The sequence below is a fragment of the Lissotriton vulgaris genome, chromosome 1_1 (genome assembly GCF_964263255.1).
Source record: "Lissotriton vulgaris chromosome 1_1, aLisVul1.2, whole genome shotgun sequence".
Taxonomy (NCBI): Eukaryota; Metazoa; Chordata; class Amphibia; order Caudata; family Salamandridae; genus Lissotriton; species Lissotriton vulgaris.
The window spans coordinates 1,561,567,759-1,561,592,911 of NC_141685.1; positions in this window are offsets into that span (position 1 = coordinate 1,561,567,759).

The following is a 25,153-nucleotide window of genomic DNA, read 5'->3' on the forward strand; positions in this document are numbered from 1 at the left end:
GAGGTTGGTGAAACTGCACTCCCCGCAACACATTCTGCAGGCGAGTCCACCACAGGATGGAAGTCCTCGCTGTCTGGGATAGACTGATCCGATCCTCCCAATTCCCTGTCGCTTGATCCCATTGGTCCTCTAGAGCTTACTGCAGAGGCTGCATTCTCAGTCTGGCGTTTGGTATCAGAAAAATGCAGGACGCCATGGAGCCCAGAAGGGAAGCCACCTGTCTGACTGTTGGATATCGAGTCTGGAGGAGATTCCTGCATTTCTGTTTCATAGATAACCTCTCCTCTGAAGGAAACGCTTTTCCCAAACTTGTGTCCAGCACTGCTCCCAGGTAGTGGATGTTCTGAGTCGGTTGCTGGACCGACTTCTCCATGTTCACATGGAGGCCTAGCCTGTGTAATTGCTGTAGGCACAGGTGACAGTCGCCGAGTACCTGTCGGGGAGATGGGCCTTTTAGGAGCCAGTTGTCCAGGTATGGATAGACTAAGAGCCCCTTCTTGTGTAGATAAGCCGCAACCACTGCCATGCATTTGGTGAAGACCCATGGTGCTGACTTGAGCCCGAAGGGCAGTACTTTGTATTGGTAGTGCTTGCTTCCTACTACAAATCTTAAGTACTTCCGATGGCAAAGGGCGATTGGAATGTGAAAGTACGCATCTTGCAAATCCACGGAATACATCCAATCCCCGACTTGAAGATGTGGACATATTTGGTGAAGAGCCTACATGCGGAACTTTTCTTTGACCACCACCCTGTTTAGAAGGCGAAGGTCCAAGATGGGTCTGTACTTGTCCTCTTGGTCAAGAAAGTATCTGGAGTAGACTCCTTTTCCCCTTTGAGAAGGAGGCACCTCCACGATGGCTCTTTTTTGAAGAAGAGTCTTTACCTCTCTCTGGAGAAGGTTTAGATGGTAAGGGCGAGACTTTTTTGGAGGTATGGACTTTGGGATCCCACGGAAACGTAGTGCATATCAATTGCGCAGTATATTCAGCACCCAACGATCTTTTGTGATGCTGACCCACTCTGCCAGATGTTGTGAAGCACTTCCTCCCACTGGAGTGGGTAAGGCCCCCGGGGGAAGCCACTGATCAGGCTTTTCCTCCTCTCGTTGTGGAAGAGGACTGCTGATGACCTCCTCTACCCCTGTTGGATTTGCCTCCTCGAAAGTTGGTTTTCCCCTGATTTTTGTTCTGGGACCACTGAGGGGTTTGAACCCTCTGGTGAGCCCCTCTGCCCTTGTTGGATTTGAAGCATCGTTTGAATTCTTTCTTCTTCTCCAAACCGACCGCCTTCACCATATCCAGTTCTGTCTTCATCTGGGTCATCTCCTCATCCCCGAAGAGAGAGGACCCAGAGTAAGGAAGATTCAAGACGCGCTGTTGAGCATCAGGTTTAAGGCCTGTTAAGCGCAACCAAGAAGACCTTCTGGCGCATACTCCATGAGAATAGGAGTGCGCCGCCACCGCTGCACCGCCCGCCGCGGTGCTTATCAGTTGATTTGCCACCCGACTGCCTTCCGCTAAAGTTTCCTCAAAGTCTTTTTGGTCCTCCTTCGGGAGCTTGGCTTTGAAGCGCTCCATAGAGTCCTATAAGGCTCTGTCATATCTTCCCAGCAACGCTGATCCACTGGATACCTTCAGGGCAGAAGCTGCAGCATTACAGAATTTGCGACCCCATGAGTCCTGGGTCTTACTGTCCTTATCTGGTGGGACAGATGATGAAGGAGAGACTGCATGGGTCTTCCGAGCCGCTGCCACAATCACCGAATCTGCCAATGGATCAGATTTGACAAAGATCGGGTCAGAGTCAGCAGGTTTGTATTTCTTTTGTATACGAGCTGGTACTGCTCTGATGGTTGCAGGAGTGAGGAAAATGTTTTTAACTGGTTCCCCGATTCCTGGGACTAAAGGAAGTAACGGACGGGAAGAAGATTTCTGGTGCAATGTCTCAAATATTACTGTGGTAGTTACTTGTGGGACAGCCATCTCAATGTTCAATTTCTTAGCCCCTCTCTGCAGAACATCTAAATATGTATTGATGTCGTCTACTGGAGAGACTCTGGAGATAGGACTGTTAGAGAGTAGGGGAGTACTCTCTAGTCAAAGATCGGGTAGAGGAGGTAGAAGGAGTTCTTTTACTTCTAAATTGGGAACTGCATTGCCTCTCGCGCAATCTTCTGGGGCGTTCTTCTCTTCTTGGAGAACGAGATCTTCTGGGTCGTTCTTCTCTTTTAGGAGAACGAGATCTTCTGGGCCGTTCTTCTCTTCTAGGAGAACGAGGTCTATCTGGCCTCCTTTCAGGTCAACGTGATGCCTGTTGCCTTGGAGGACTGTCTTTGTCTGCTTGATCAACCAACCTTTGCAGTGGAGATCTATGTTCTGGGCTAACGTACTGTCGCAGGCGTACCGTAGCCCCTGAATCCTGCCAGTGGTGCATTCCATCTAGGAGACAGCCTCACCCTAGTAGCAGAAGCCTCTGACCGACGTTTACGGGCAGGAGTTCCGGTTCTTGATGATCTGGAGGAACCAGAAGACTGAGGAGATGAGTGACGCGAAGCTGATTCCGTAACAAGAATCACAGAGTGCCTCGATATCGATCCAGCTCTCGACGGTGAAGAATGACGCCTCCTCGTCAATCGCCATGCCTGGACGATGGAACTCTATCCCTCAACGTCGACCGCCTTTGGGGCGTCGACGGAGCCATCACTTCCGACGTAGGATGTCTTGACACTGAGTGATGTGAAGAACGCTGGTCTCTCGACGTCGAACGGCGATGACTTGCAGACGACGGAGCTTTCTCTCTCGACACCAAGTGTCCACGTGACGACGGCGGAGATCGCCGCCTCGACGACGGTCGACATCTGGTTGTCGACTCCGGACGTCGCCTGGTTGACGCCAACGGGGAAGTCACACTTCGACACCGATCGTCGCCGAGATGACGACGGTGGAGGTGTGCCGTGCCTCGACGCCGATTGTTGCCGGGTTGACGATGGCGGAAGGGTCTTGGTCCTCATCGCCGATCGTCGCCGTGTTGACGAAGGCGGAGGAGTCTTGGTCGTTGACGCCGACCATCGTCGAGATGACGACGGAGGGATCCTGGTCCTTGACGCAGGACGCCGCCTGGTTGACGACGGCGGAGGGGTCTTGGTCCTAGACACCGATCGTCGCCCGGTTGACGACGGCGGAGGAGTCACTTGCCAAGACGCCGATCGCCGCCCTGTTTACGGCGGAGGCGTGACCTCCCTCGCCCTGGTTGACGACGGCGGAGGGGATTTCGTCGACGGAGCGGACTTGCTCGACGTTGGCGACTAACCTGATCTTTTCGACGGCGAGCCCGCCGTCGACGGTCGTATTTCTGCTGGAAAACTCACCGGTAGATGTTTCTTCAGCGCCGAGCCCGACGTTGAAGCAGAAGGATGAAAAGACTTGCCTTTTGAAGGACTTCTGGCCCTCTTGCTGCCCTTCCTCACAGGAGATCTTCCTCTGATCGATCTTTGAGCCAGTCCATAAATGCGGTTTCTTTCCCCGTCCTTGAGAGTTCTCTCAGACTAGCCTTCGCAGTGAGGACAGACCTTAGGATCATGATGATCAGGCAAGCAAAGTATACAGACATCATGGTTATCTGATTTTGCCTTTTTGTTGCCACAAGGACAGTTGTCAAAAAGAGAAGGCATTTTTAAATAAAATGCCACAAATAGCGGTCTAAAAAGACAGAACCTTACTTGACAAGATGTTAAAAGTCAAAGTAAGCAGAAAAGGTTAGAAAATTGAAGTAAATTTCTGTCAGAAAAGCCAGAAAAGAGTGCTGTGTTACCAGGGTCCTTCCTGAAGGAACCGGAAAGAACAACTGACCTAACTGTCACCCCTGAGGCATGATGGGAAGCTGGGGGTCATGAGTGCCTTAAAGGCACGGTGTCAGTTTTTGCTGCATGCAGCTACATGTGTATTTGCAATGCAGCCTGGGAGCTTTCTATGATTTCAGTGAGTTATAAGAATTTCTACTGCTTTCTAAGCATTAAAACAGTTTCTAAACAATCTTTGGTGTTGTTTCTCATGTTTCTAATGCAGATGTTCATGTATGGTGGAAATTCTTTACAGCATATTTCAGCTCTACTGTTTATTTGGCTGTAATTGCTTATATATATATATTTATCAGTATATATATATATGTGGGGCACATATAATATATTGTTTCCGGGGTCCCGCGCATGGGCGGGAATATTCTAATGCTTATGACTATTGATGAGGATCCCCTGGAAGAGAACATGGTAATACCAGAGGGCAGTCAAGGGTAAAGTTTAATAAATAATTCAACATAATTTTTTATATATACAAAAGCATACCTATGCAAGCGGAATCGGGTGCATCAAGAAAACACAAGAATAAAGACCAATAGAAAGCCAGGAAGATTACATAAGGGTGCCGTTGCTTCTAGCATTATTAAAACATAATTAATAAACAAGTTGTGTGCGCCAGATTTAAAAAAATATGAAGAGAAGGAACAATGTCCATAGAAAAGCCATACAGATATGCAAAAAGAAAAAACAAAATGTAACTTCTCACAAACCAAGAGTCTCTTGGGGACTGCAGATATATACTGGAATTATTTTTCAGTGGTTCGGGACAACAGCAGACTTGAAGAGTAACTACAATAGCAACAACAATAATCCAAGAAGCAGGACCCTGGAGCATTGAGCTCTCCCTTTTCAAGGGTTTTGTTGGTGTTTTTTCAATAAATTCGATTTTGTGTACTTTTAAAAGTACTTTGGTGTCTTCTACTTGGCTGTTTTGCACCCTTTTGTTGTCTATAATGCCTGCATTATTTGACAAATGCCCGGAGTGCTCCAGGAAGAAGGCCAAGTCAGACCCCCATGAGGTCTGTATCCTCTGCCTTCCCTCTTCCCACATCCCTGAAGAGTGTGAGATCTGCCAAGGCTTCTCTGGCAGGACCCTGAAAGACAGACTGAAGATCAGGCTTCAGGGTCTGGAAGAAAGAAGATTGAAGGCGCAAGGTGGGTCTGGAGGGGCTTCATCTGCCCATGCTGAGGCCTCTGGGGGGCTCCCCAGAGGCAGGAAGTCCAGCACACGTACCCACTCTCCGTCGGGGTCGGTGGCACCCACCACGACGTCGAGAGGGAGGTCCAAGGCCGGCTCCCCGTCTCCCCAGGGCTCTGGGTCGAGAGAACGCCGTCCGCCGACGTCGAGGGACCTGCAAAGGCCGCCGCCGACCCCAAGGACATTTTCTTCATCGGTGTCTTAGACGTCGACATCGAGCCCTCGGCGTCGACGGGTCCGGCGTCGATGCTCGCCGTCAGGGCGACACCGTCGATCGCCGTCGAGGGACAAGACATCGTCGTCGTCGAGGGGATCCTTGTCGTCAAGACCAACGTCGAGGCGGAAGCGGTCGCCGACGAGGCGTAAGCGCTCACCGTCGAGGAGGAAGAGGTCGCCGCCGAGGTGGCGGAGATCGACGTCGAGACGGACGTCGAGGAGGTCGCGGTCGCCGTCGAGGCGCAAGAGATCGCCGTCGAGGCACAGAGGATCGTCGTCGAGATGGTCCGGGTCGACGTCGAGACATGGCAGACGTTCGACGCCGAGACAGAGGAGACGGTCAACGCCGAAGGAACGTTCGACGTCGAGGGACCGGCTTTCAAGGTCTGATCACCGTTCGTCGGCGCCAAAGGATGGTGCTGCGCAGCCTAGGGCTGTGGGGGGCTCCCCTCAGTCCGGGAAGGATGGTGGGTCACCGGGATCGGTGCACTCGGAGGTCTATACTCCCAAGAAGTCTGTTACACCTCCTCCTCCGCTTCCTAGCGGTCCACGTCCGAGGGCTGCTACCCCTCCTCCATTGCCTCTGCTGCCGGCTCTTCCATTCGGGCCAGGGGCCCCTGCGCCGGACACGCCTCCACCGGTTCCGCCGAGGTCGGTCTCGTTGCCCAGGCTGCCGACCCCTCCCAAGAAGACCTCCAAGTCTAAGGAACCGCGTAAGCCCAAGGCGGCCACCCCGGAGATTCCGGCTGACCGTCCGAGGCCCAAAAGATCGAGGTCGCGCTCCAGGCGGAGAGAACGGTCGAGGAGCAGACACAGGTCCTCCACCCGTTCTAGACCGCGCCATAGGAGGCATCGGTCCAGGTACAGTGCGACTTCTAGGACCCGTTCCTATTCACCTACTCTGTCCGATTCCCCGGAGACTAGGGTGTCTCCGATCGACGATATCGGTACATTTCAGGAAGTCCTCCTGAGGGGGGCTGCGAAGTTAGGCATCACGGTGACGGCTCCTACACCTACGACGTCCGTGATATTCGAAACTTTGCACAAGAAGCACCTGTCTCGCCCTCTGTTGCCTCTGGTGCCAGGACTGGTCGAACCGGCACAAGAACTGTTTCTTACGCCTGCGGTGGTGAAAGCTGCCCCGTCCAGACTGTTGAAGAAATACAGGGCTCCGGACTCGGATCCTGCCTTCTTGAGGATGGACCCAGTACCCAACTCAGTGATAGTGACGGCGGCCAGGAAACAACATTCTACCTCCCCGTCCTCCACCGTGCCTCCGGATAAGGAGAGCCGCTGGATTGATTCGGCGGGAAGGAAGGCATGTGGGACTTCCTCCACCACGATTAAGGCTTCCAGCGACTCGGCATTATTGTGACGTTATGACCGTGCGCTGTGGGATTCCATGGAGCAGTTCGCGGAACTTGTGCCGCGTGACAGGAAGGAGGACTTCATGGAGATCGTGAAGGAAGGGATGCTGGTTTCCAACCAGGCAATCAGTGCCGCGGCGGATATCTCCTTGTTGGCCGCACATGGCTACTGCCACGGTATCAACCAGCGCCGCCATGCGTGGCTCAGGCTTACGTCACTCAAGCCTGAGGCGTAACAGTGAGTTGCCAATCTGCCATTTTCCGGAGACACGCTCTTCGGTAAACACGCGGATGACGAAATGGCCCGGATGTAGGCCGAGGCGGAAACCCTGACGGCTGTGGGCTTGGAAAAGCCAAAGGACAAGAAACCCTACCGCCAGTTCCAGAGGCGGTTCGGCTCGCAAGGGAAAGGAAGAGGACAGTCTTCGGGACAACAGCAGCAGCAACAACAGCAGCAGTTCTCGGAGACCCTTCCAGAAACGCCAGAGGGGTAGAGGTGGCCAGCAGTCCTCTACCGCGAACAAGGGCCCGGCCAGGTCTCGACCCTGAGCGGTTACTTCCCCGTCATCCGTTACCCGCTCCGGTGGGGGGAAGCGTTCAATTTTTTCTGGCAGAGTGGAGAAAAATTACTCAGGACAAGTGGGTGCTGAATATTGTTTGCAATGGATACAGTCTTCGATTCATCAGTCCTCCTCCAGCGATCCCTCCGGTCAGCTCGCTGTATCAACTGCGCGAGCTGCAGGCGGAGGCCGATATCCTGTTAAGGAAAAGGGCGATAGAAGACGTACCTTTGTCTCAAAGAGGAAGAGGTCTGTACTCCCGGTTCTTTCTGGTTCGCAAGAAGGACAAGTACGAGTTCAGGCCCATTCTGGACTTGCGGCAGGCAAACAAATGGATTCGCAGAGAAAAGTTTCGCATGCTGTCGTTGCATCAGATTTATCCTCAGTTGCAACAGGGGGACTGGCTTTGTGCCATAGACCTACAGGATGTGTACTTCCACGTGCCCATCGCACACAAGCACAGGAAGTTTCTGCGATTTCAGGTCAGCTCAACCATTACCAATACACGGTGCTGCCTTTCGGGCTGAAATCTGCACCCAGGACATTCTCGAAGTGCATGGCAGTGGTAGCGGTACACCTAAGGAAGGACAAGGTGTTTGTCTACCCGTACCTGGACGATTGGTTGATCAAGGCCTCCTCCTTCTCAGAAGCTCAAGCAGACTTTAGGAAGACGTGCGTTCTCATGAACAAGTTAGGGTTGCACATCAACATGTCCAAGTCTGTCCCGATCCCGGTCCAATGCATTCAATACTTGGGAGCCACCATCAATACGCTGTCAGCAAGCGTGTTTCCTTCGGAGGAGTGACGGAGATCAATCCTTCGGAAGGCTCAGGCTCTTATGACCACTCCATCTACAACAGTGAGGACGGTGTCTTCTCTACTGGGGTCGATGGCCTCTTGTATCTTCCTCACTCCTCATGCACGACTACACATGAGGTCTCTGCAGGAGTGCTTGGAGGACCGATGGGACCAGAGGAGAGGATCTTGGGACGACAAGATACGACTGTCTCTGCATGCTCTTCAGTCTCTGAAGTGGTGGTGTTCAGCGGAGAATCTCCTCAGAGGGGTTCCCTTCCACAAGGACATTCCTACTCAGACGATCGTGACGGATGCTTCTCTCCAGGGCTGGGGAGCGCATTCGGGGGACTTACAGATCCAAGGCACGTGGTCTGAGACGGAGTCCACGTATCACATCAATTTCCTGGAACTCAGAGCTGTTCACTTGGCTCTGAAGGCTTTTCATCCTTCCTTCCGGACCAACTCTCTGCTTGTACAGACGGACAATACGACCACGATGTATTACCTCAACAAGCAGGGGGGATCGAGACCGCGCACCCTGTCTCGGGAGGCGCAGACGATCTGGCACTGGCTTCTGGCAAGAGGTTTGAAGATAACTGCTACCCATCTGCCAGGTGTGCAGGCGGACGCACTGAGCAGACTGCATCAGGAAAACCACGAGTGGGTCATAAACGACGACGTACTAGGAGAAGTCTTCGCAAGGTGGGGGACTCCAGACGTAGATCTGTTCGCCACCGCCGAAAACAGCAAATGCCGAGACTTCCCCTCCAGGTACTACCAGCAAGGGACGCTGGGGAATGCACTCTGGATCAACTGGTCGAACAGCTTTGTTTACGCTTTTCCGCCCATCCCACTGATTCCGGCGGTGCTCATCAAGCTGTCCCGGTCCAGGGCACGAATGATCCTGATTGCCCCGGAATGGCCCAGACAGTGGTGGTTCACGGACCTTCTACACCGGTCCCTCCTTCCACACATACGGTTGCCGTGCAGGCCGGACCTTCTCACGAAGTTCGGGGGGCAGATGGTGCACCCCAACCTCTCATCTTTGAGTTTGGCGGCATGGCTCCTGAGGTAGTGCAATATGGCCATTTGAATCTACCAGAAGATTGCATGGACATACTGAAGGAGTGTAAGAGACCTTCCACTCGGACGTCCTACGCTTACAAGTGGAAGAGGTTTTGTATCTGGTGTGTGTCCAGGAACTTTGACCCTACGACGTGCAAGGAAGATGTCATCCTTCCCTACCTTCTGCATTTGGCGCGGTCTGGCCTTAATGCTCATTCCATTAGGGTTCATCTCGCTGCATTGACTGCCTACAGGAAAAGCCCTTCACAGACTTGCTTCTTTCAGATCCCTGTGATCAAAGACTTTTTGGAAGGCTTGAAGAAAGTGTTCCCTCCTGTCAGGCTTCCTTCGCCTTCATGGGAATTGAATGTGGTGCTGTCTAGTTTGATGAAGGAGCCTTTTGAACCCATTCATAAGGCTTCGTTGCAGCACCTGTCCTGGAAGGCGGCGTTCCTCGTGGCCATTACATCGGCCCGCAGGGTGAGTGAAATTCAGGCGTTGTGTTGTAATGAACCTTATACTGTATTTCATGCTGCTAAGGTTGTTATGCGTACTCACCCTAAATTTCTTCCCAAGGTTATTTCTGACTTTCGTGTCAACCAAACTATAACTTTGCCTACGTTTTTTCAGAATCCTTCATCTCCAGCGGAAAGGTCTTTACATTCCCTGGATGTTAGGAGGGTGTTGAAATTTTACCTGGATAAGACCAAAGGTATTCGTAGGTCAGACCAATTGTTTATCAATTATGGATCGGTCAGGACGGGTCTTGCGACCTCTAAGCAGTCCATCTCTAGGTGGATTGTGTCCTGCATACAACTGTGTTACCAGAAAGCTAATAAGACCTTAGGAGGTAAGCCTAAGGCTCATTCCACCAGGGGCAAAGCTGCCACGACAGCCTTGCTCCGTAATGTGCCGATTGCAGAAATTTGCAAGGCCGCCACTTGGAAGTCGGTTCATACCTTTGCTAAGCATTACTGTCTGGACACTGATGCCAGGACGGATGCTCAGGTTGGACAGGCTTCGCTGCGGAACTTGTTCGCACAATAGTGGTGTTGGTTTCTTTTCTCCACTGCCGCTTTGGTGTGGGGATGGGCTTGCCATTCTATTCACTAGATTATGACTATACACAGAGATCCACTACTACAGAAGGAGTAGTTTCTTTTCTGTAACTCCAGTTCTGTAGTAGGGGTATCTCTGTTATAGTCATAAGCGCCCGCCCTCCTCCCCGGTGGAGACAGATATTCATGTAAGGAATGCTACAGGTCTGGCGTGTTCCGCCTTCAAAAAGAACTGAAAGTAAGAGAGACCTGCAAGGCATTCTGGGATACTGTGAAGTTCTGGAAAGTTCTCTTAAAGGCACAGTATCCTATTCTGAGCCACATAATGGCAGCCTATGGGGCTTGTCTGTCCATGTCTTCCTCTCTATCTTCCAGAGGGATTTCTGCTTAAGGCAGGGGAAATCTGGACAGGCTTTGCTGTTTTTGTGGATTTTTGGTGGAATTTCTAGTTGAAGTACTGGACAGTGTAGCCTTTTATAGGCTGCATTATATGTATTTAAATTCTCTCTTAAGTGTCTGTGCAGTTCTGCATTTTTTCGACACTTTAGAGATTATTTTTGATTGCTCCGGGGTCCACGCACATGGGCGGGACTATTCACTAGATTATGACTATACACAGAGATCCCCTACTACAGAACTCCAATAGCTACCACAATAATCCAAGACTCACATGTAACACTGGGTCAGATATAGACTACATCCAAGCCTAATACGAACTCAAGAAGTGGAGTGATATAGAACAGTAACGAACAAGGAAGAGAGAAATAACACCATACACGACATGATACATACCAGGATTCAAATCTGGTTCATCAATAAATCAGGGCTCTAGTCACAAGGATTGAGGCCCAGCCCGGGGCTTCTCAGGCGTGGCCATATAATTCTGGTTCAAAGAAGCATTCACAGAGAGCATCCAACATGGATCAACGTTCTTCCGAAGGGGAGGACGCCAGGAGGAGAGAAAAAAATGTAAATATGCATTCAGCATAGCAATATAAGTAATCGACCCAAAACCCATGTGGGGCCCTACACCGCTAACGTATGCTCGCTGGGGAGAAAAACACTCAGAAAAAAGCAGATCTGCATGCAGAAACAGGCACTTACTCAGCAGGGGGGTCATGGGGACACTAATTGGGACCCCAGTTTCCCCAAAACCGTGGGCTATGGGCAATATGTTACCGCTTCCATGCCCTCGCCCCCCCCCCCCCCCCCGAAATTGGGTTTCGACTAAAAAACGCGGCTGTGGGGACCAAAGGTAGGCTGCCACTATAGGAGGCTCAAACAGCTTACCGCACGGGCAAACCCCCAGAAGAGACTGGGGCTAAAAAGTTTTAATCTACGGAAGACGCGGATAATAAACAAGCAAAGAAGGCCCTTTAACTAGAAATAAGTTCAAGTACAACGCAGCAGGAAAGACAGTACTTGCAGCAATTAGATGCAAGATCCGTCCCGAGTAGCATTCCTTCCGGCGTTCAAGAGGGTACCTCCAAGGCCACAGAATGGGGATACGATCGTTTAAATATTGCCCGGCGCCCATGGGCCTCCAGTGAGAGCTTGGCAGAAAATGGAATAAAAATACAAAGTGGACAGGTTTCACTTAGTTTCTAAGATGGAAAGCAGGGGCAGTCTTTAAAAGGGGGAATACGTACTGAATGGCCACTCCATGTTATTTAACGACCCAGCCCGAGAAGAAAAATTAAAATACAGCAGCACCCGCATATACAGTAGCGGTTGAAATGACAATAGGTATAATAAACATAGGCATATATCGATCTTGAGGAACATAATTCTCTTTTTAGCATCTGATAGGGGCCAGCAACAACATACCAGTCCAAATTGTCAGGGCCCAGAGTATAATCCAAATCAGAATCTATATCAGGGCGAGAAAGCCAGAGTTAAATGATGGCATTTTCCCAAGGACAATGCTCATTTAACCCCTTCCTGATAGAATTGAGGAGGTAGAAACAGAATACCTCTCTCTTCTTCCTGACGGCTGTCGGGTCCCTGCCTCGAATGACTGAGATTTTCTTTAGGATAGACCACTTAAGATCAATTTCAGTGTACTCTTTTTCCAGCTAGTGGCTGACCAGAGGGGCAGAAACTTTTTTTGTTCTGTTAGATTTATGCTCTCCAATTCTGATCCTAAATTCGTGTCCTGTTCCTAAGACATATACAAGCTCACAAGGACATGTGATGATGTATACAACGTTCGCAGTACAGCAATTGGTCATTTCCAGTAGGGTTATGAGTCGTTCATGAATTGGGAGAGTCTGACCCACAATCACGTTTGGACAGGCCTGACAGTTAACGCAGCGATGGGTCCCTTTTATGTGTCCCAGGCCCGTGATGGTTCTTTAGCTGGGAGTAGAGACTTCTGAGATTTTACCTCTCACCAAATGGTTCTTGAGATTTTTGTTTCTCTTAAACGCAAATAATGGTTTGGCGAGTCTTATCACTTTCCTCCATGTTTAATAGATACCAAAGAGAGTTGATGGTTCGTCTGATTTTATGGTTGATGTTGAGTGTTTGGTAACACAGACCAACTTATTCATGCTTTTATTCTCATTGGTTTGAAACATGGTTTCGCAGTTGAAATATCTCGCCCTCTGCTTTCGTCTTTAACATAATTTCTATTCTCTTCATCTGTGCCTCAAGTCTGTAAAAAGATCCTTGTTTCCTACACAAAAATGTAGATCCTTCAATTCTGACTCTAGTTCTTTTTCATAACGTTTTCAGCCAGGCAATGGAAAGGAAAGGGATCTGTTTTTGATAGCAGTGCTCTAGTACCTTTGGCTTTCCATTGACATTTTGGAATCAGCAGAATTGATCCTTTTGACACAGTCTCTTACAAACCTTTCTTAGTGATAGAGAGCAGACAGTGACTCTTTCTGGATGCCAAGTTCAAACTGGATGGACCGGATGAAAGGCTTGGTTGTTACAGATTGCAGAGGAAAAAGGACGCGAGAAACGCTGAAATGCAATCTCCCTATGATGTATGCTTCAGCACATGTAAATAAGTGGGTTTCAGGAACAAAAGTTTCGACTAAGCATGTGTAGGTAACATACTTTAAGGACCATAGGGCCAGCCATAAGTAATTACACAAAAGGAATACCATGTACCTGCGAGAATGTGAAAAATTATGAGGAGGGGTCAAATCAGGCTTACCTGTTCCATCTGCGGATCTTGGTGTCACGGTCATCTGCAAAACCTTGTTAACAGTTGGAGATGCCCAGAAGACAAGCTGGACTAGAGCCAAGTAGTCAAAAGCTAAGTAGACACCTGTAGATCCTAAGACATATCAAATATAGAAGCAGTGAGGAGAAAATTGAAAAGCCTTAGCCGCAAGGGAACCAAAAAGGGCAAAAAGAACAAGAGTGAGAGTTGAACCAAGTAGGACGTCATAACCACTAAAAAACACAATGCCAAATGTGTTGCGCCAGCCTTAAATACTGGCTAATCTATAAAATAATAAAGAGTTAATATGCTTTCAGTTTCCACAGACCTGTTCTCAAAAGTTTCAAAGCCCCTGTACTTCTATTTGTAATGCCTATGATGTGTGCAAGTCCAAACAGGTTTCAGTCAGTTCCCCAGAATGATGTGATACAGGGAATCTCTACAATCCATACTTTTCAATATTTACCATTAACTAGTTTGACTTTTGGGTTTCAATTTATTTACTTAGAGAGATTACTTATTTACATGGAGAATATCCGGTTAAATTAACTTCTTTAAAATACCAAGGAAGAATCCCAAAGGGTTTTTCCTAAGCTGCCTTAGTCAAAGAGCTTCTTGAAAGTTTAGTAATAACCTGCAACTAAATTTAGATAAGACACATCTTTTTGGTGTTCCCAAACATACATAGACCGATGCCCAGTAAATATCTTCTTTGGGAGCCGGTCAACCCCCATCTCCCAAGATAGCAATCTAGACATTTATGATTAACAACGGTCATTAAAATTGCTGCTGACGAAGCAGGATTTGATGTTACTAAGGAAGATTCTTTTTTACAACAGATTTTCGATCTCACAACTGCATTTGCAGCCCATTTCACTGGCAATAGAATTTAACTGAATTATAATTCATCATCTTTCACTCACATTATTTCCCCCTCGTTCTTTACCTGCTGTTAGTTTAGGAATTTCCAGTTTGCAACAGCATTCCCACACCATCGGGACAGGATGGCGTACAAATGTGCTTATCTGTACAAAAGAAACCTTTAAAATGTGTGATAGACGCTTTACCACTGTTATACTTTATATCAAGCAAGATGAATGAAGAAACTCAGAGACCAGATTTATTTAAAAGAAACTACTTTATTTCCTAAATACATGGCAATGCATATTTGGCTTAGTTTAAAAAAAAAAAGCTTACTGTAGTTCATAAATTCTAATTAAGCTGGAATGCAAAGTGCTCACAATTATTACCCAGATGATGCGAAATAATGTTGACAAAAAAGATTGTCATTTTTATTTGGAGTGCAGCTCCTTTGGAAAGTACAGTGGGGTTCAAAGAATTAAGACATAATGGATGGCATGCGACTTTCAGAGTGATGGTTCAACACATTTCAAGCTGCACACCTGCAAGAAAAATCTGTTTTGTTTGGGCACACTATCTTTCACAGACCTTAAAAAAACTATTTACATTAAAAAAAAGTGCAAAATCATCATGATAAAACATCATGTAATAACAAATCTCCTGTCCTTTTATTTCATAAAAGAACTCTGGAGCCAGTTTAAGGTTCAAAGCGTAGACGGCCTTTAAAGTGAACACATTTTTTTATATTTTTACAAGTCTCAATTAAATACTTCAGCAACAAAAATAAAAATCGTGTTTAAGCATACAATGGTGTATGTACTTATAAGCAAAAATGTAAGAAAGGTTGGGGACTGACGCATATCCATTTATATCAGTTTGATTTTTAAATACAAATGTAACAAGTTTTAACAGTTCACGATGCAACAAAAAAATCACAAAGAATTGCTTTTAAGATTTGACATCATATGGCACGTACGCCACTGTTGGCGACTTATTGTAATGCATACTCAACGGACTTGGGTCCAGCCTCATTCTGCCATAAGTTTGGGACACGGTCAGATGCATCTTGGATCAGCCAATAGCAGTTTTTTTTTTACTGGCGGTTTCTTTCCGCATCCACAGAAATGCAGGAGGGACTTTACATCTGATAAGTACACCTTGTCTCCAAACATTCAATTATTTATTTTCTCCGTGAATTGTATACAAAAAAGGAAACGTTTTACTGTATTGAACTGTGGGAATAGTTGTTTTTTCTATAGTTTGTGTCAGCATTTGTGTGGAGCGTCAAACCTACTGGTGTTGCCACTGCTCGTTAAGACTAACATTTTCCTGCATTACGATGATGTGAACATTTAGTTAAGCAGTACTCATATTAACTGTGCTCAATGACTGAGCACCCCAAGGAAGTTTAAACATACTGCACAAAACAATTAGATGATTACTAGATACGCAGCAAACACATTCTAACATGCATCTCTACAAACGTATCTACTCACTCCCAAAGGACAGCTTTATACAAAAAAAAATTATTCACAATGCTGACACCAAATAGTAAAATACTGTTAAAAATCTACCATGCTGTGAGAGAAAATAAGTTCACCTGTGGGGCTAGTTTCGCACAGCTTTTGTCCGTGAGCCAGTATAGAACTCCTGGATGTTCATTCGTAAGTCAAAAATGCTTCACAGAAGTGACAGAAGTTCTGTGGAACCACCCTTTCTGCACTCCAGATGCAGATAAACAAGCAATGGCAAATTTAAAGCCTTTGCTTCGTTAACATACTGAAACTTCCATTTTTTTAATCAATGCTGTGGAGCATTGAGGGAAAAAATAATTGTGCACACAAGTATGTATGCATGGGCATGCTTACGGAAGAATAAGGGATATGTAAATGTCTTATTATACCTGCTGATACAAAATGGCGGATGCAATATGGAGCGGAAAAAAATGTGTTTATTTCACAGCAGAACAATTAAGCAGCAAATGCCAGCTGACTGGTCTTTGAATTTTTTTTTTTTTTTAAGGGCAGCTAGTAGTGTGGGAGAGCAGATGGCACAAAGCAACAGGGAGTGCATGGGAGGGAGCAATGGATGCGCTTTAGTCCAGAGGAAAGACTGTACAAGGTAGGGACGTTGGGGGAGCAACACTGAGCAGGTGGCTTGGGAGTCAGGTATTCAAAAGGAGAAGCAGAACACTAGTTAGAGGGCAACCGGTGAAAGGAAAGTGCAGTATGGCGGGGAGGACATTTGAGGGCTGGAAGCAACATATGAACTCTTATGGAGTGCTTAAGAAAAAGAATAATTAGTTTGATGAATGTGAGCAGTGGAAAGATAGAAGAAATGCGTTACTTAGCTGTAACTGCAGTTACCCAGTATTGGTGTCTTTCATAGATTCACATGCCTGAATCATTCCCCGTCGTCGGGATGGGAGTCCCCGGTACATAAAAAGTAATGTCCTTTAGACATATATCTAGAAAAGTAGGCCTAAAGGCCTCACCTTAGTAACATACCCATGTCCTTTTGTAAAAAGGACCAAACTATAGAGAAGAGCCAATCAGCTGCCACCTCCCTCTAGAACGTTCCTGTCAGGAGCCTCAGTCCCTCAGATTTTCGTACGCACTAAGCTAAGTAGGCGTGATACTGAGAGAATTAGGTGAGTCCTTCCAGGGAAGGCAGGAGGGTTGCATGTGAATCTATGAAAGACACCAATACTGGATAACTGTAGTTACAGGTAAGTAACACATTTCTTATCAAGTATTATGGGTGTCTTTCATAGATTCACATGCCTGAATCACAGTAGCAACCAATGCAGAGTGCACATTTCTGATGGAACAGCATATACAAGTCCTTAGATAATACACATCATGCGAGCATGAACCATCATTTGACATCCACAATAAGTATTAGTAAAGAAATGTGCATACCAGAGTAGCATGGAGGGACGGAGGAAGGCTCACCTTACTGAAATAGATGGCGTAACACTGCTTGCCCCACTGCTGCATCATTCATACGCTCCGTATCCAGGCAATAGTGCCTAGTGAAGGTATGCAGCGAATTCCATGTTGCCGCCCTGCAAATGTCAATGACTGGCACCCCTGCAAAGAGAGCCATAGAAGTGGACATAGCTCTCTTGGAGTGCGCTCTCACCTTGGAATGCAATGGCTGTCCAGCTTAGTCATGACAGAAAGCAATGGCTGCAGAAATCCATCTGGAGATGCTCTCCTTGGTAAGTGGTAGACCTTTCCTAGGTCTGCTTTAAGCTACGAATAGCTGGTTAGATTTCCTGAATGTTTTTGTTTTGTCAATGTAAAACTTCAAGCATCGTTTGAGATCCAAAGAATGCAGCCATCTCTCAGCTGCCGTGCTTGGAAAGAAGGAACGCAGAACCACAGGTTCATTTAGGTGGAAGTCCGACGGGACTTTTGGGATAAACCTAGGATTGGTTCTAAGGATTACTCTGTCGTTTTTAAACTGTAGAGAAGGATCCTGGATTGAGAGCGCCTGAAGCTCACTGACCCTCCTTGCAGATGTGAGCGCCAGGAGGAGGGCTGTTTTCCACGAGACATACTTTAGGTCAGCTCGGTGTACTGGTTCGAACGGATATTTCATGAGCTGGTTAAGAACCACATTGAGATGCCAGGTAGGTGGCAACATCCTTACTGGCGGGAAAGATCTGTATAATCCTTTTAGAAATTGCTTAATCAACCTGCTTGACCAGAGAGATTGACTCGTTGAAGTTCTTTTATAACGAGATATTGCTGCTAAGTGTACTTTAATGGAGGAGTGGGCTAGGCCCGACTGTGCCAGATGTAATAGATAAGGTAAGATTTGCTCTGGTGAGGAGGAGAAAGGCCGAATGCCTTGATCTGCACACCAAACACAAAAGCGCTTCCATTTCAGGGAATACGTTTTGGTCGTGCTATCCGCCCTTGCTCTGGCAAGAATGTCTCTACAGTCTTGTGGAATATTCAGATTGTGGAACTCACGAAACTCAGGAGCCCGGCAGCTAACCTGAGAGACTTTAGATCCGGATGTTGAACTTGACTGTTGTTCATTGTGTGGAGAGATGGATACTGCCGCAGGTGGATCAGCGGCTCCAGGGATAGACGGTGGAGCTCTGTGAACCAATGTTGCCTCGGCCAAGTTGGGTCTATTAAAATTAGTGTAGAAGGCTCCACCTAAATTTTCCTGAGGACTCTGGGAAGCATAGGGAATGGCGGAAAGGCGTACGCAAAGACGTTGCGCCATGCAGTGGAAAATGCATTCCCTAGAGACCCTGACTGGGGATGCCAACTTGCGAAGTGTGGGCATTTGGCGTTCATTCTCGTCGCAAATAGATCGATTTGCGGCGTGCCCCATCTGGAGAAGATCTTGTCGATAATTTGTTGATCTAGCTCCCACTCGTGTGACGATGTTTTCTGCCTGCTCAACGCGTCGGCGAGCACATTGTCCATGCCTGGGACATATTCTGCCCTTAGTGTTACATTGTGGAGTATGAGCCAATTCCAGATTTTTTTGCGACTCGAGAGAGTGTAAGCGAACGTGTCCCTCCCTGTTTGTTGAGGTAGTGCATAGTCGTGGTGTTTTCTGTCCGGACGAGCACCAGGGAATGTTGGATTCTTGGCAGGAAAGCTTGAAGGGCCAGGAAGACCGCCCGCAGTTAGAGCAGATAGATATGTAGTTTCGTCTCCATAGCAGACCACTTCCCGCTTATCTGTAGCTCTTGCAGAAAATCTCCCCAGCCTTCCAAGGAGGCACCTGTTCTGACAACATGAGGAGCAGCCGGAAGCAGGGAATGACAAGCCTTGAGACAGGTTTTGAGATGACATCAACCATTGCAGGGCTCCTACCATCTGAGGATTCACTTTTATGTGGTCGTCGAATGACCCTGTGCATTGGACCCACTGCTTCAAGAGCGCCTCCTGTAGAGGTCTCATTCGGAGTCGACAGTGAGGAATCAGGAGGATACACGATGACATCATCCCCAGGAGGGATTTGAAGAGGCGGACTGTCCAGACATTCTTTGAGGCTACTATAGCAGCTAGTGCAAGGAGTTTGTTCATCCTCTCTCTGGATGGGAAAGCTTTTGCTGACTTTGTGTCCAGGGTTGCACCTTGGAAACTGATGCACTGAGAAGGTTGTAGGACCGATTTGTCTGATTGAGGGTGAGACCCAAGCAATCGAAAAGCTTTAAACAGGCGTTGGAAGACCTGAACGAGTCTTCTAAGGATGGAGCCTTGACCCGCCAGTCATTCAGATACTGAAAGACTTGGTGATAGCACTGAACGCGAAACTGCAAGTGTCTGCCCGCTACTGCAATTCGCAAGGACCTTTTTGTGATTCCTGTGGATTGGGATATGGAAGTAAGCGTCCTGTAGGTCTAGGGACGCCCTAAAATCCGGCTCTTCCAGTAGTTGCAAGACCTCCTGGATTGTTACCATGCGAAAAAACTGCTTCTTAGGAATTTGTTGTGGGCCCTGAGGTCCAAGATTGGTCTCCACTTGTCTTTTTTTCTGGATCAAAAACAAGCGGGGAAAAAACCCTTTCCCCTTCCGAGATGGAGGTACTCTCTCTATTGCTCCTTTCTGCAGCTTAATCAAGATCTCTCGTAGAAGCAGCCATAGATTTTTGTTATTTCCGCTGTCCTTTACCTTGAAAGGACGACTTCCCAAAAGAGATTGCTTGTTTTGCTGTTGTTGGCGCTGTTGGTATTGCGGTCTACTCTGGCCTGAAGAGCAGGAAGACTTATATTGATAATTTCCTCTGTAGGAAGACTGTCCTCTTCCTCTATTTCTACTAAAGGACTGGTTCTTATACTGAAGAGTGCCCAAAAGCTCTCGCATTGTCTGCTTCGTCAATTTTTTGTGCCAAATAGTTACTGGCTATCATATGGCATGCCCAAAATCTTTGTTTGTACCTCAGGACAGAAAGAGGTTGCCTTTAGCCATCCTTGTAGCCGAGAGACTGCCGCTTCAGCCAACTGGCGGAACCCTGTCATAGCGATAGTCATTGCGCAGTCTATAGTTTCTGACACCGATGCTTCACCATCTAGCAGAATCCTCTTGACTTCCTCTTTGGATGAATCTGGCAATTCCGACAGGTGTGGGGCTATGTGTGCCCACAATTGTCTATTCTGGTGCCCCAAGAGCGCTAGGGCGTTTGCGGCCTTTACCGTCTTTGCCGACATTGAGGAAAACCTGTTCCCAATGTGGTCCACTCTTCTTCACTCCTTATCAGGAGGAAGCGACAAAGGGGCCGAAGGATTCCTGGAGGTCTTCTGGGCCGCCTGTTTCACCACAGAGTCCGGCTTAGGATGTCCTGTTAAACACGCCGGTGCTGTATCTGGCGCCCTATATTTCTTATCCAACTGAGGGATCACTGGTGATACAGAGGAGGCGTTCTGCATGACCTTTACCCCTGACTATAGGTAATCGATAATAGGTATTGACCTAACTGCCTTCTTGAGAGGCTCTTTGAAGTCATACAAGAAACAGACATGTTCTTGAGAGACCCTTGAGATTTCAAAACGTTGAGCAGCCCTCTCTACCACATAAGAGATTCCAGAATTGTCGGAATTTCCCTCGTCGACGAGCCAGTCGACGAGATCGCCGACAGACTACGCCGTCGTAGACGAGCCATCGTAGAGGAGCCATCGTAGATTAGGTCATGGTAGACAAGGCCATGGTAGACGAGGCCATGGTAGAATAGGCCATCGTCGACGCCGTAGACAGGTCGTCGTAGACGAGCAGTCATAGACGAGGCCGTCAATGACTATGCCGTCGTAGACGAGCCATCGTAGACGAGGCCATCGTAGACTAGCCGTCGAAGACGAGGCCATCGTAGAGGAGGCCATCGTAGAGGAGGCCATGGTCAACGCCGTAGACAGGCCGTCGTAGACAGTCGTAGACGAGCCATCGTAGACAAGCCTTCGTAGATGAGGCCATAGTAGACGAGGCCATCGTCGATGCCGTAAACAGGCCGTCGTAGACTAGCAGTCGTAGACGAGGCCATCGTCGACGAGCCATCGTAGACGAGGCCAACGTAGACGAGGCCAACGTAGACGAGGCCAACGTAGACGAGGCCAACGTAGACTAGGCCAACGTAGACTAGGCCAACGTAGACGAGGACATCGTAGACGCCGTAAACAGGCCGTCGTAGACGAGCAGTCATAGACGAGGCCATCGTCGACGACGCCGTCGAGGACGAGCCGTCGTACACAAGCCATCGTAGACGAGCCATCGTAGACGGGTCCATCGTAGACGGGTCCATCGTAGACGAGGCCATCGTAGATGAGGCAATCGTCGACGCCGTAAACAGGCTTTCGTAGACGAGTAGTCATAGACGAGGCATAGTCGACGACGCCGTCGTGGACTAGCCGTCGTAGATTAGGCCATCGTAGACGAGCCCTCATAGAAGAGGCCATCGTAGACGAGGCCATTGTAGACTAGGCCATCGTCGACGCCGTAGACAGGCCGTCGCAGACGACACAGTCGTAGACGAGCCATCGTAGACGAGGCCATCGTCGACGCCGTAAACAGGCCGTCGTAGACTAGCAGTCATAGACGAGGCCTTCGTATGACGAGCCGTCGTACACAAGCCATCGTAGACGAGCCATCGTAGACGAGGCCATCGTAGACTAGGCCATCGTAGACTAGGCCATCGTAGACGAGGAGGCTGTAATAGGCAATGATGATGGTTTCTTCGTCGACGATCCTGTTGACGATGTTGGCTTCTTAGTCTTTACCTCAGGAGGTATAGAAGACGCTTTCCTGAAGGGTCCTATGACCAGAGGAGGTGATTTTGACGGCTCAAAAGTAGTCTTTTTTACATGATTTTTCTCCAAAAGCAAGTCTTTTACTCTCCTTTTCCACAGAGTGAGGAGATTTTGAAGAACTACGCCCAGAAGACCCAGGAGTGGTCTTTTTGAGGGCCTTCTCAAGACGTTCCCCTGAGGAATGAGTTTGAGGAGATTTTCTTCTCTTGAGATCTCCTAGATGTTGAGGTCAACGCCTCATCACTGTCACTGGAGAAAGTAAAAAACCTCCTTTCTGGTCTTAGTGTTTGGGCTGCGGTATAGACAGTAAATGCAGTCAGTGTGAGGATCATCAGAGTAGGGCAACCTCTTGGAACAAGTTGCACAGGCTCTAAAAAAAAAATCCTTTATTCTCCTTACCAGACCTTCAAAGAATGTAGTTGAAGACAATCCACCATAGTAGAAAAGAATCCTTGACAACAAATGTATTTAATGAAGTGATAAAACACAGAATCTGAGCAGAGCTCAGAGGAGACTCCCTTAGCACAACGTGCGGTAGAAAATCCGAGGGACTGAGGCTCCTGACAGGAAGGTTCTAGAGGGAGATGGCAGCTGATTGGCTTTTCTCTATAGTTTGGTCCTTTTTACAAAAGGACATGGATATGTTACTAAGGTGAGGCCTCTAGGCCTACTTTTCTATATATATATATGTCTGTAGGACATTACTTTTTATGTACCGGGGACTTCCATCCCGATGACGGGGAATGATTCAGGCATGTGAATCTATGAAAGACACCCATAATACTGGATAAGGTAGCCAATCTAAAAGATAGGAAAGCTATGCTACAGGGAAGGGAGAAACAAGTAGAGACGAAAAACATTGAGAAAGCAGCAAATTACAGTGACAAATAACTAACTAATGGTAATCGGGGGGCAGCGGGGACTATAAGACAACTTTTTTTGTTATGGTTTACAAGAGGTCTTTTGCAAACAAACATTAAGACCAAAACGTTATGGGCTAAAATGTTTATAATGGGGGGACATAATAAGAGAGAAGTCCAAGTCAACCTGTATTTCTCCAATAACCAATTCAAAATAAATATGCAGCAACAATCTATAACCATTCTGATTAATTTTGATGCAGGGTGGGCAACCTCAACTTTTTCTGCCATCAAGTCCCTAATCCCTCGGATGAATGGTCAATTACATAACTACAATTTCATGGTCTGTAAAATTCGGTGTCCATTACTGACAGAGATAAGTAGGTCTCTGAGCTCAGTTTGCTTCGTCAATTCAACCATACATGGATATGTTAAACTAGGAAAGAACTACAGTAATAAAATGGAACTTGGAACCTTTAATATCCTTTAGGGAAAATACAGATTCAAATTAAAAAAATATATATAGAAGCAATAAAACAAAATAAAGCACAACCAGTAAAAATACGTAGATAAAACAAAGCAGATTCTTTGGATTAGTCAACAGACGCAATTACATTAAAAATTACAAGTTTAAATAATTAAGTGTGTCATGCATATTTGAACACATACCTGTTGGAAGGGTGAGCCGAGGTCCCTTTATGTAGGATTCGGAATATATTTTACCATCATCAAATCTAAAAGATGTTTAAGCTGTGTTCTATGTAGCATTGCTCGCAAACGAGGAAATCACAAAGCTCATATCATTAAAAAAAAAGATAGTAAAATATAAAGCCAGTGCTCATTAATGCATAACAGCCTTTGAAGTTTGCAACATACACACTACAGAACTATAAATGGTGATAGAGCTCCCGCTTACACCATGTCATGCTTCTACACGTGTGTCAGGGTAGATCTCACTGTGATAGAAGTATGTTAGATCTTTTTTTTAAATAATATGTGACTTAAATAACTGGTTGAATGATTCAGAGCTAACAGCCCTGTCAGAGTGCAGTATTTAAGCCAGAATTACCAGTGAACATACGGTCATGCGTTTATTAGTCATTTAGGATGTCTACTCAAACAAAACTGACAGATAGACCAACTTCAGTAAGTGGGGTAGAGGTTAGCAGATGTGTTTGCATAGCAAGACCTGGTACTGCAGACAGGCACCACTGTGAAACTGCAGGGAAAAGCAGTCATATTTTGGCAGAAAAAATTTGTGTGTCGACTGACGTAACATGTGACGTTACAAACCTGACTCTCCATGGAGGGATGTCCGTGAAGGTCAAGCTTATACCAATTTTATTTTTAAATATTCATATGGGATAAACAAACACACACAGATTGTTAAAATGAGTCATTAACATTCTGTGGCTATCTAAAAAATCTGTCCACGAGCCAACCTTCATATACTAATTTAGGCAGAGTTAGGGTTCAATTCTTTTTTTTTTAACAGTTTGCATTAAAAAGGGTCTACTGGGTAACCAAGAACCAGTATGAGGCAAGTAAGCAATACAAGACGGCACAACAACAATGGCAATTACAAGTAGGTACATCTAAACAAGTGCCGTTATTAAACACCATTTAGAATATGGCAGGACAAACTGGTGCATCATTAGGATGAGGTGAGAAACCAACCTTGAGATTTTAATAACAAATACTCAATTAAATTGCAAGTAATATCCGTAAAGAGCAGCCCTCACAAAGTCTTTTCCCAATTCAGCTTTCCCTTGGAGAGTTAGGTAGGTTAATCCTTGTATTCTCTAACTTTGAAAATAAATTCAAATGTGCCCTACCTTCATACTAAATTGTAAGAATTAACAATGCTAAATGGGGTGTAACAAAGCAAGCATATTTTAACCACCATCTATTTCCTTCTCTTGCTTCCTGTGGCCCATTAAAGAACATGTTACTTACCTTTGGCAACACTTTTTCTGGTAGACACTATCTAGCCTTAGATTCCTCACCTTTTCAATATTTCCCAGGCGCCAGACTAGATACAGCATCACCTCTATACGCTGGGAGGTGGAGCCTAGTGGTTCCGCACTAATGCTGTTCCACTCAAGAAATGACGTGCAGGGCCTATATAGTTGCCACTCCTGCGTCCAGATGTTTGTTGTTTGAGACGGTCTGCAACTGCTGACACTGAGTCTCAAAGCACATTGGTAGAAAAGGTGCAGAATCCTCAACTTCAGATTTTGTTAACCCCTTCGATGCTTGTGACCAGGTCAACTCGTCATGGGTGTTACCTGCTCTGTGCTTATGACGAGTTGACCTTGTCACATAACAAGGGATTTTTAAAATTGCAGCACAGCACGGGAATGTGCTG